Here is a 12566-nt window from a genome sequence, read left to right as displayed (position 1 = left end):
TCAAGTTTCGAGCTCTACCAAGCGGTGCAACCTCTCCAGTCAGGCGATGCAACCGCCTGAGCTCGATCTTCGAGCTCTGGCAGAGAGGTGCAATTTCCCCTGACAGAGGTAGCACCGCCTAGAGGCTCAGTCTTCGAGCTCTGCCAGGCGGTGCAACCGCCCCAGTCAGGAGGTACAACCGCCTGATCCCGGAATTCCGGGATTTGATCGTTTTGAGCTCCAAATTTGAACTGGGTTGGGGCCTATAAATACCCCACCCATTCAGCACTGAAAAGATACAGACCTACACTGAATTCTTGATATTTTCTGTGATTCTAAGAGCTCAAATTTGTGTAAAGTCCAAAAGTTCTCCTCTTTCTGTTCTTCAAGTCTTGAGTTGTAAAGAGAGGAGAGAAAGGTTCTGTAAGGGTTGTCTCCTGAGCCCGTCAAAAGGAGTGAAACTGTAAAAGGGCAGTTGGCCTTCGTCTATTGAAGGAAGGTCTCTAGTTGACGTCGGTGACCTCGTTGGTGGAGGAAGCCAAAAGTGGAGTAGGTCAAGACTGACCGAACCCCTCTAAATCTCTGGTTTGCTTTTATTTTGAGCACTTTATCATTACTGCAAACCTCCTACATAGCTACTGCTCTCTGCGCTTTTACGAACGAGTTGCTAAGTTCTGATCTTTCCGAATCTGCATTCAGACGTAAATCGGTGTTTTTGTACGATCTTTACATTGTAGTTTACATTTATGTTTTGATTCTATTTGTAACTGCAAACTGTCTTCTGCGCTTTTACGAACGAGTTTCTTTGTAGTTTACGTTTACGTTTTGATTCCATTTATAATTGTAAACTGCACTTAGACGCAATCTGAGCTTAGACGCAATCTGCGCTTAGACGCAAACTGCGCTTAGACGCAATCTGAGCTTAGACGCAAACTGCGCTTAGATGCAAACTGCGCTTAGACGCAATCTGCATTTAGACGCAAACTGCATTTAGACGCAAACTGCGTAAACTGTGCTTAGACGCAAACTGTGTTTAGACGTAAACTGCACTTAATCATAAGTAATCTTAGAATCGGGTTTTGCATCAAAATAGTTTTTATCGAACGAACGCAGCTTTCGTTTTTAATCGCTGAATGATTTCCGCTGCACTAATTCACCCCCCCCCCCCCCCCTCTTAGTGCTCTCGATCCTAACACTCCAAAAATGAGAAGAAAATCAACAAAGGTGAGGTGACAAACTATGCTTTAACGGCTTTTGACGACGAGGTAAATAAACTCCTCTAATTTATTTCGAAATTACAGATGCTTTTACTGAGTTATTTTTAATTTAGTTTAATTATTTTTCTTGAAAATTACATGTTTAATAAATGAAAATACAAAAAATTAGGAATCATGCTTATATAGTAATTTGAAAATAATCATGAAAACTGCATGTTCTATGATAAACAAACAAAATGTTTTTGTTGTTTTAATGATGTAATAATACAGTAAAATGTTAGATATAAATCTAATGCTTGTACACATAACAAGATTAGTTTAAGAAGCATTAATGTGTATCATGTTGATTTCCGTATTATTTCTCGATTTTGATTGAAAATGCTTTATGATTAATGAAATCATGTTTGATTTTAAGTAATGCATAATAATTATGCTCAATAAGTTTATATTTCAAAATTATGTATGATAATTTTTGGGTAATTTATGGTTCATTGATCTTGACGATGATATTTACTCTTTCGATTTTAAACCATGATGTATGGTTTTCATATGGAAAACATAAAGACATGCTTATATGAAGTAAACAACTTCAAATGAAATATATATATATATATATATAAAGGGTGGGGAGGGGGGAGGAATACATTTTCCATCTCTATCTTATTGATTTTTCATTAATGAATTCATGTATATTATGCTTTTGTGAATCTCATGGATTTTAAAAATGATGGATTTTATCGAAATCATGATCTTGATTTCTCGTGATTTATAACTTGAAATCGTTTATGAATCAATATCTTATTTTTTGAACTCCCATGTTTCTTCTTGTCGTTTACTAAAGAAGAAAATTTTCTAAATGAATCATGATTTTTCGGAATTATAATTTTTATGATTCTTAATGAATTGAGAGATTTTATATGCATGAATTAATATCTTGTTCTCCTATAAGATTGAATGAATTTTATCTATATCATGATCTTCTAAGAATTCTTTTCGTTATTTGTTTAAGAAGAGATTTGTTAAAATGAATCATGGTTTCTCTTGATTTCTCATAATTATAACTTGAAAATTCTTTTAATAAATTAAGATTGTCTACTATGATTCTTTCTTTTTGCTATTTGAGTTATCCAAAAAGAATCATAATATATCTCTTGATACTCACACTTTATCTTCATGATCTTGGATATTTTATCTTGCATAATATAATTTTTATGTACAATTCTTTACATTCATAAAATATTTATCTCATCACCCAATTAATTCTTCTTGATATTTTTCATGTGATGATATGAATGCAGGAAATACTCATGATATTGTGTTGATTTGATAAATTGAATGAGTTGAAAATAATGATGAATGTTTTGAAAATAAATGATTGCATCATGTTTGATGATTTTACATTTTGAAACTATGCATGATGAGTTGAAGTAATGATTTAAAAATATTTATTCAAATACATGAATCGATAATATTTTTGTCAAATGAATCATGATTTTTCTTGTGAATTATTAGAATTATAACTTTAGGCTTCTTTTTCTATCATGCTTTCTATTTACCAAAGAAGAAATTTGTCAAAAATGATGTAAGGCCTTTTGACATTCATGACTTGATTTTTCATCTTTGTTATTTATCCTTGTCATGATTTGAATATTCAAGTAAAAGGAAATGAATTGCACTATTATATTGTTCTTCCCTTCTATCTTGTTTACAGTGACAAAAGGGAAGAAAAGAAATCACTAACATTTCAAGAGATTGATAAATTTATTTATTTCATTTTGAATCTCTTGCAAGTGATTTTGATGATTTGAATTTGAATGTTTGGTACCAACAATCATGAAGTGATAAATGATTAAAAATATTAATTTAATATTTGGTATCATGAATGCTTGAGTATCATGTATGATATATATGCCCATAGTGATGATTGATTTATGTTTAGTATCATGCATGAAGTAAGGATGAAATATAAGGTTTTGAAATTATACATGTTTTAATTTGAAACTATAATGATGCACAAAGATATTGAAATAATAATGACACTTTATCTTTCCCGTAATTTAAAAATTGATGTAAAGAGAAATGATTTGAATCATTGTATTTTTATTCCCTTCTTTTTTATAATGACAAAGGGGGAGCTCAAGATGCAAATTTTGGAAACTTGTGTTGAATCTTAGATTTTGATGATGAAACCAATCAATTTGTGTTTATGTTTTAATCTGTATTTTGAGTGACATAGGATGCTTCGATCGGGATGAGACAATTAAAGCAGGAAAATCATGTTGGGTCGGAGGAACATGTCAGAAGGTTGGACGTCGGGCTAGTGGATCGGTCGACGTATCAACAGAAGGCTTCAAGCCGTGGATTTGAGCATCGGGCCAAGAAGAGCGGACATTATGCCAAGGATATCGGAGTTGCGGAGTCAACTGACCAATTGGGCAATAGGCCGCAGGAGAGGACGATGCGCCGAAGAATCGGACGAAGCATCGAGGGACCAATGACATGCCAGACAACTTGATTAGATGCTTAGGATTAATTGTATAGATCGAAGTATGTTTTACATGTGCAGGATTAACTACAATATCATGAAGACATAAAGAAAGTTTATTGGAGTTAAGTTTGATGGGTGTACGAGAGTCTGTCGAAAGTCCGAGGAATCGTTGGAAGTGCTGTCGGAACCAACCGAGAAAGAATCGGGGACTTGCCGAAGTTTTCGGAAGTCTGCTGGAAAGATCATCGGAGGTTCACGGAGATTACCGAGAAGGTTCGGATACTTGCCAAAGACTCGTTGAACTTGCCATAAGACCGGGAGCCTGCTGGGAGTCCGTCGGAAGAAATCCGAGGGTGTATCGAAAGTCCGTTGGAAGTTCGCCGAAAAGCTCGCCGGAAGGAAACTCGAAGTTGCCGGTTAAAATTTACTTAAGTCTATGTCTTAATTTTGTAGTTTACATATAATTTGGGTTAGGATTAAGGGTTAATCCTATAACCGGGTTAGGGGCCAATTGGGCCTGAGTTTGGACTGGTTTGGGCCAAGTTTGGAGCCCAACCAGTGAGCTGGAACAGTTCAGGCGATGGCACCGCTAGATTGGGCGGTGGCATCACTAGTATACTGTCGGACTGGGTGGTGCACTGCCCAGAACTCGAGAGGTTCAACGGTGGCACCGCCTAGAACCCTAGAGGTGTGGCGGTGGCACCGCCTAGAACCCGAGAGTGTTTCATGCATTCATATCATCACATGAAGAATATCAAAAAGAATTTTGGTGATGAGATGCATAAATAATGAACATAAATTTTGAATATCAAGAGACATATTATGATTCTTTTTGATAACTCAAATAGTGAAAAGAAAGAATCACAGACAATCTTGATTTATAAAATAAATTTTTAAGTTATAATTTTAAGAAATCAAGATAAAAATCGTGGTTAGATGAAACTCATTCAAATCATCAAAATCATCAAAATCACTTTTAAGATGATCAAATAGATTCATTAAAGTCAATAAGATAGAGAAAAAGTATTTTTAAGAAAAATACTTTTCTCTTTTTAGTTGTTTCAATTTATGTGATTGATTTTAAATTAGCATGCTTAAATATTTGTTCTTATGTTAAAACCATGCATCAACGTTTAGGATCGAAAAATAAATTTTGTCATGAAAACCATCGAGATCAATAAACCACAAAAATCATCATGTATAACTTTAAAATCTCATGCAGAAAATCATCAAATCATGGTATCAAAATTTCAATATTTTCATTACAACTTTATTCATCATTAAGTATACAATCGTCAAGCATGATACTTACACTATTTCATATAAGCATGCCTATTTCATTTATGTCAAATCAAAACATGCATCATCATTTTTTTTAACCGAAAAAGCCACTTTTATTATCGTGAAAATCGATAATCCATAAATCACAAAAATCAATATGCATCATTCCGAAAGAAAACTCATTAAGCATGATCATTATGCATTACTTCAAATCAAACATGATTTCATTTATTTTCAAAATATTCATCATGATAGGACATATAAGGCAAAGAAATCATTAAAAATAAAGGATATTCATCAATCATGGTTTCATTGAGCATAAGGTATTTTCAACCAAAATCATTTTGTTATTTGTTGTAGTCATGCATTTTTCTTTTTAGGCGAATCTATCTTTTCATAGTTAGTTTTTCATACAAAAGCCATGCATCATCATGAAGCATGATATTAAACTTCTTAATATTTTCATTAAGACATCAAGCATAGTTTCAATCAAAATCGGAAATCATCAAAATACATATTTTTTCTTCTTAAGAAAAACATACATATGATCATTAGATTTAAATCTAACATTTTATTCCATTAACATAAAACATGCACTTTTCAAGGAAAATGATTATTCAAAAAAAAAATGCATCATGGAAAACATCAAGTAATTTCAAAATAAATTAAGGGGATTTCGATTACCTCATCGTTGAATACCGTTGAGGCATAAGATTCCACCTCGCCTTTCTTGATTTTCACCTCGTCTTCGGAGGAGCTTGATTCATCCTAAGTTTTGTTCTTCTTCTTGCATTCAAAGCAAGTGGTTTCGTTCTTTTTGTTCTTTAATTTTTATTTTATTTGTAGTTTAAGTTCACCATCACTTGAGCTTATGCTCGAGTGGTCTTCAAATGTTCTATATCCCAAATCCTTCCTGTTCTTTGGAAGGTTGTTCTCGAGTTCCCTTTTTGCCACATTGTTCATTTCGTAGGTCATTAGAGACTCAATAAGTTCTTTGAGAGGAAATGTTTTAAAGTCCTTGGCCTCTTGAATGGCTGTAACTTTTAGATCCCAACTCTTTGGAAGGGATCTTAAAATTTTATTTACTAGTTCAAAGTTAGAAAAACCTTTACCAAGAGCTTTGAGTCCATTGATTATATCCGTGAAACAGGTGTACATGTCTCCGATGGACTCACTTTGTTTCATTAGGAAAAGTTCATAAAAATACACAAGAATATTGATTTTGGACTCTTTCACTCAGCTAGTGCCTTCATGAGTGACCTCAAGAGTTCTCCAAATATCAAAAACCGAATCATAAATCGAAATGTGATTAAATTCATTTTTGTCAAGTACACAAAACAAGGCATTCATAGCCTTTGCGTTTAAAGCAAAAACCTTCTTCTCCGATTCATCCCATTCGCTCATCGGAAGAGAAGATTTTTGAAATCCATTTTCGACAATATTCCAAAGCTCAAAATCAATGGAAATAAGGAAGATCCTCATACGAGTCTTCCAATACATGTAATCCGACTCATTAAACATAGGCGGACGTGTAATAGAGTGATCCTCTTGCATGCCGGAGTAAGCCATCTCTCTTGGGTATTATACCAAATTTGAGAGTGAGCCTCGCTCTAATACCAATTGTTAGGATCGGAGCGGCACTAAGAGGAGGAGGAGAGGGGGGGGTGAATTAGTGCAGTAGATTAAAACTCGTAAATTTGAAATCGATTTCGTAAATGTGTAGAGATTTCTATTCGATGAAGGATGACTTAACTAAAATAGCTCAAGTAAAGGTACTCAAGAGTAGGGAGATGAAAATCGAATGATTTGCAGCTAAGTAGAGAAATGGTTCAGAACATTAAACACTCACACATTCAAGGAACACCATGATGTATAGTGGTTTGGTCCAGTGACCTACATCCACTTTCGAATCCTTCTTCAATGAGGCTCCCAACTTCCACAAGCAAATCACTTTGAAGGGGAAGGACCAAATACCCCTCTTACAACCTTCTTATAAGTGGTTCACACTTTTACAAATTTTTCAAAGAGAAAGAAAGAGGTGAACACTTAAGCCATTGAAAACAAGACTTTGCTAGAGCTTTTTCTCACTTTCTAACTTATCAAAAAAGTGTTATCTCTGCTGAGAATTGAGGGGTATTTATAGGCCCCAAGAGGATTCAAATTTGGACTCTAAATTTGAATTGTTTTTGGGTTTTCTAGTGCTGGCGGTGCCACCGCCTGTCAGTAGCGGTGCCACCGCCTGTCAGTAGCGGTGCCACCGCCTTGTCACGACCTTAGCTGGTTTTGCCTAAGGCGTGCGGCACCCTCGCGCGTCCGTCCGCAAAGGTCAGTCTCCCCGAAGCCTCCCATTGTCCCTTAGGACCAACAAAAGAGAGAACGGGTTAAAGAGAACGCCTCAATCAGGATCCACAAGCAAATATGTCCGAAAAACACTTCATAGACAATGCAAGTTACAAACAGACTTTACAAGCTCTGAATAGTTGCACAACAAAGGGTAAAATGATCCATTACAGACCGAAAAGCTCTCGCTCATGTCCACTTGACACAACCTTTATTTACAAGCCTAAAAAGGCCACCAACCCAACTAACATAGGACTATTTAGCCTTCGGTCGCCCCTCTATCTGCTGTACAAGGCATGAACATGCCAAAAGACAACGGACAGACATAAGCATTACATCCAACATCTTGTTTAGAAGTTTGTCCGTTACATTCTCCCCCACTTATCCCTTCGACGTCCTCGTCGAAGCCTTTGTGAACACTGCAACTCTTCGCCTTTGCTGAGTCTTCAATCTTCTGCTCCAGCTGCAATGCGCCTCCTAGCTCCCATATGCTCTCCGCTGCTGTTTCTGAGTAGTCGAACCTTTGATCCGCCATGCTGCTTCAACTCACCAATGACTCTGACTCTGGTGTGGGGGGTTGGCTGAGTTGTGTTGATCCTTGTTGATTCCTGCGGATCCGCCAGATGAAGGAAAAGACCATCTTTACTGCGCCAGTTTCTCAAAAATTCCACATGTTGCTTGAACTGGGTGGATGCTTGTTGGAGCTTTAACGAGCATCGCCTCGCAAACTTCTGAAGTTTTGGGTCCTTCCTCCACAAAATCTGCTCATTGACTCTTCTTTTAGTTAGTTGTCACATCCAAGTAGGTTCGCATCACTTCCGCTTTCGATTGGCATTTCGTTGGGAAATGAAGCGGACAATCTACTCTCAGTAGCACTGATCACCGCTGGTGAGGATTTGACAACTATTGTCTTCCGTTATCTTCGAAGGGTCTTTGAACTTGTGCAGAGCTCCTCTGCTGGATAGATAAGAGAACTGGGGTACTCGGTTTCGCCCATTATCTTAAGAGTTGAGAAGGCAAAGGTTACTTGACTTCGCCCGCCTCCTCGAGGTTGTACTTCATGCATCGAGCTGGTTACTAGCCTTCGCCTGCTCTTTGCTCACACTTCTGAAGCACTCGAAGTGTTTGCACTCCTTGCGTTGAGTTAGCTACTGTGATTCACCTTCTCAAAGCCATTGAACTTCTGGAATGCAGGAAGTTTTCACCCCAACTTGGAGTAATTCTCTGATAGATGAGGTCACCTCTGGGATTGTATCGTCTTCTCCATCAACCCTGCCGCCTACTCCACTGAGTAGCAAAGGTACAGCACCGCGTACTGCCTACTTCATTCCTTGGTCGTGCACTCTTGAATGACCCGAAGTCCTTCACTTACGGCTATCTTGATGAGAAACTTGTTGACACCGGTCTTACGAAGTTTCTTGGCCTCTGCCCTTCAGCCTTGTCTCGGTACTTGGAGATTGCCTCTGCATGCTCCACCTCCTCGGCCCCTTTCACGACCAAGCGCTCTCCCTCCGTGAGAGCAAGGGATCAATGACTTGCACGGAAGTCCCGCCTCTGCGGTACCATGGCGCTGCCATGCCCATGGCCCTACTATCCGTCGCCTCACCTCTGTATCCCTTTTCTTCATAATCAGTAGAGATGTCTCCGTGGCACTCCTCTGAGTCCACCTCCATTCTAACTAATGCTTGATTTTTGGGTAGCTAAGTCCCTCTGGACTCATCATCGCTTCCTCGCCCCTTTCGACCCCCTGCTTCAACACCTCTGTGTTCTCCAAGCAGTCCGTTTGGTCGATGGAAAGACAGACTGCAACTCCCATGCATGGCCTCTGCCATCACGTTGTAGAGTTTGCACCGATTCTGTTCTCCTTAGCTTCCTTGGTAGCAACGTTCGCTTACTCGACCTTGTCCTCTGACTTGTCGGGCTCCCTTAAGCGAATATGAGCTCTGGAGAAGTCCCACTCTCCAGCTGCTTTGATCATACCTCTACATGATCAAGTCCCTCCCATGGAACTCACTGGTACTTGCATTCGAACTTTTCCCTTGGTGGAACACAGCCCCTATATGCTGATGACCAAGGCTTTCATCCGATGCAAAATTCGATGCACGCCCGGAAGACCCGCCTCTGCGGTACCATGGCCTTCACTCCTTGAATCCATAGCCCTTCTTGCCGTCGTGTTGTTCATCGAAGTGGAGCTTCCAGTAACTCCCGATCATACCTCCATATGATCTCATCCCTCACGGGACAATGTCGTGTGTGTCGCATTGCCACGAACTGTTCCACCACGATCCGCTGCACCATGTCGCCTCCTGGTGACATCTCCATTGCATTCTGATCTTTGTGGAATAAACTCGAATTGTGAACCCTCCATGTGTGGCCTCTGCCAATACATCGCAGGGTCTCCTCCACCTTCGATTTTGTTCACTCCTTTGGCAATCGACCTTCATCCACCCACTTTTGGGTCACACCTAGATGAAGCACCACTCTAGGACAGTCCGTCGCCTAGTAGCTCCCGAAGTCCACCGACTTCACTGTAGTTTATGCACCATTGTCTGGATCCTGGGCCTCTACCCCTACTAGCAAACTCTTCGCTGCGCACTGCTTCCTTCATGGCAACTTGAATGGCAACACTATGGCATATTCTTCAAGAGTACCCGCCTCTGCGTCCTCTTGCCCCGCGTTAAGACCTTCTGAACCCAACTTCGCCTCCGCAAATTGAGTCGCCTTAGTTCCTCCATCAAATGCTCCTCCGAGATAAGGTGCATGTGCCCAGGAGCTCCCTTCGTCTTTGGCACCATGCAAGATGAGTCCGCTCCGTCAGAATGAAGGACCCATGGAACAACATGATCCTACCCTTGCCTCTGCAAGAGTTCATGTCTTTGACCTCTGTCTAAGGAAAGCACTGTGCTTCTGCTCCATGTTCCAACTTCTCTGCTGGCTCCCTTCATGCGGCTTGGGTACTTCGCCAAGTTACACCCAAGTTGCTCCGCTCCTCGTTTTTGCATTGAGTCGATGGTGGCCCTCGCGCCCTCCATTCCACGGGTCAGCCCTCCCTTGAGTCCGATCTCCATATCGACTCTAAGTGTGCCTTCATTTAAGTTGCTTCAGGTCGCTCCCCCACTTGATCTCGCAATGCATCCACCAATGCATTCTCTCGAGCGAGATCATGCGACAACTCCTCGCCGCTTGCTCAGTCCATCGAGCTTCGTGAAGTTGTTGTTTGTGAGGTACTCCTCCTCAACATGTGAAGTCCGTCTCACATGATTCTCCCTCTGGAGTGCCGAGACTTATCCCTCCTAGATAACTGTCCCGTTGGAGCAACATCTCTCTTCGTTTCGGAGACCCCCATCCCCTTGGACTACTCCGATCTGCTGAACAAACTGTGCATTGTTCTGCCTCTTGCAAACACACTTGCTAGATTGCGCCTCCACGTCAATATAGCCACCGCCGCACCCCTCAAGGCCTAGCAACATGCTAAACTCGTTGCACACTTCAGCCTCCTCCGGACGTATCCTTCACATGACGAAGAGAAAGTTTCAATGCTCCATGGCACCGAGTCTCGGTCGCCTTGGGATGGCCACGAACATTCCATCGTCCGCATACAAGCTCATGCATAAGTACCAAAATCTTCGAGTTAGCAATTCCCCTCACCTCTGTGAGCTTTGCATAACTCTTTTGGTCGTTGAACAACTCATTCCACCTTGGATGGTCTCATTCTTGCCAAGCGCCTCGCTTGCCTAGAGCACCATCAAGTATAGTTGTCAACGTTGAGCCATGGCTCAAACTCAGCCATCCCAGCCTTTGTGCGCTCCGCATTCTTCCAAGCTTGCCTGTTCTCGTGGTGCCTCTTGCGCGAAGGGTTGGCCATTCCTCAAAATGCCAATGTTAGATGCCCGCTCCTCTGAGCGACTCTTTTCCCTACATCTCCATGCCCGTTTTCCCTCAAACGGTCGCGCGTGTGCTGACTGCCCTCAACACAGCCCCGCTAGGTCCCCCACGTTTGCATGTCAAGTGTTTCTATGAGTGCTTGTCCCGCTCTGATACCATAATGTCACGACCTTAGTTGGTTTTGCCTAAGGCGTGCGGCACCCTCGCGCGTCCGTCCGCAAAGGTCAGCCTCCCCAAAGCCTCCCATTGTCCCTTAGGACCAACAAAAGAGAGAACGGGTTAAAGAGAACGCCTCAATCGGGATCCACAAGCAAACATGTCCGAAAAACACTTCATAGACAATGCAAGTTACAAACAGACTTTACAAGCTCTGAATAGTTGCACAACAAAGGGTAAAATGGTCCATTACAGACCGAAAAGCTCTCGCTCGTGTCCACTTGACACAACCTTTATTTACAAGCCTAAAAAGGCCACCAACCCAACTAACATGGGACTATTTAGCCTTCGGCCGCCCCTCTATCTGCTGTACAAGGCATGAACATGCCAAATGACAACGAACAGACATAAGCATTACATCCAACATCTTGTTTAGAAGTTTGTCCGTTACAGCCTGTCAGTAGCGGTGCCACCGCCTGTCAGTAGCGGTGCCACCGCCTGTCAGTAGCGGTGCCACTGCCTATCAATGTCTGACACTAACAGTGTACTGACGGTGCTACCGCCTGAACTCTCGGGTTTTGGGTGGTGCCACCACCCAGTCCAGTGGTACCACCACTCGACTTTCGGGTTCTGGGCGGTGCCACCGCCCGACCTTACGGGCCACTGGTTGGGCTCTATATTATGGCCCAGTTGGCCCCTAACTAGGTTATAGGATTAACCTTTAATCCTAATCCTAATTATATATAAACTACGAAATTAAGACATAGTCCTAAGTAGGTTTTTAATCGGCAATGTTGAGTTTCCTTCCGGCGAGCTTTTCGGTGAACTTCCAACGGACTTCCGATACACCCTCGGATTTCTTCCGGCGGACTCCCAACAGGCTCCCGATCTTGTGGCAAGTTCAGCGAGTCTTTGACAAGTAGCTGAACCTTCTCGGTGATCTCCACAAACCTCCGACGATCTCTTCGACAGACTTTCGAAAACTTCGGCAAGTCCCCGATTCTTTCTCGATTGGTTCTGACAGCACTTCCAATGATTCTTCGGACTTTTGGCGGACTCTCGAACACCCATCGAACTTGACTCCAGTAAACTTGTTTTATGTCTTCATGCTATCGTAGTTAATCCTGTACATGTAAAACACACTTCAATCTAGACAATTAATCCTAAGCATCTAATCAAGTTGTTCAGCACGTCATTGGTCCCTCGACGCTTTGTCTGAT

The sequence above is a fragment of the Musa acuminata genome, chromosome BXJ2-9 (genome assembly GCF_036884655.1).
Source record: "Musa acuminata AAA Group cultivar baxijiao chromosome BXJ2-9, Cavendish_Baxijiao_AAA, whole genome shotgun sequence".
Taxonomy (NCBI): domain Eukaryota; kingdom Viridiplantae; phylum Streptophyta; class Magnoliopsida; order Zingiberales; family Musaceae; genus Musa; species Musa acuminata.
The sequence above is the reverse complement of the archived record's forward strand: the minus strand, read 5'-3'. Positions refer to the sequence as shown.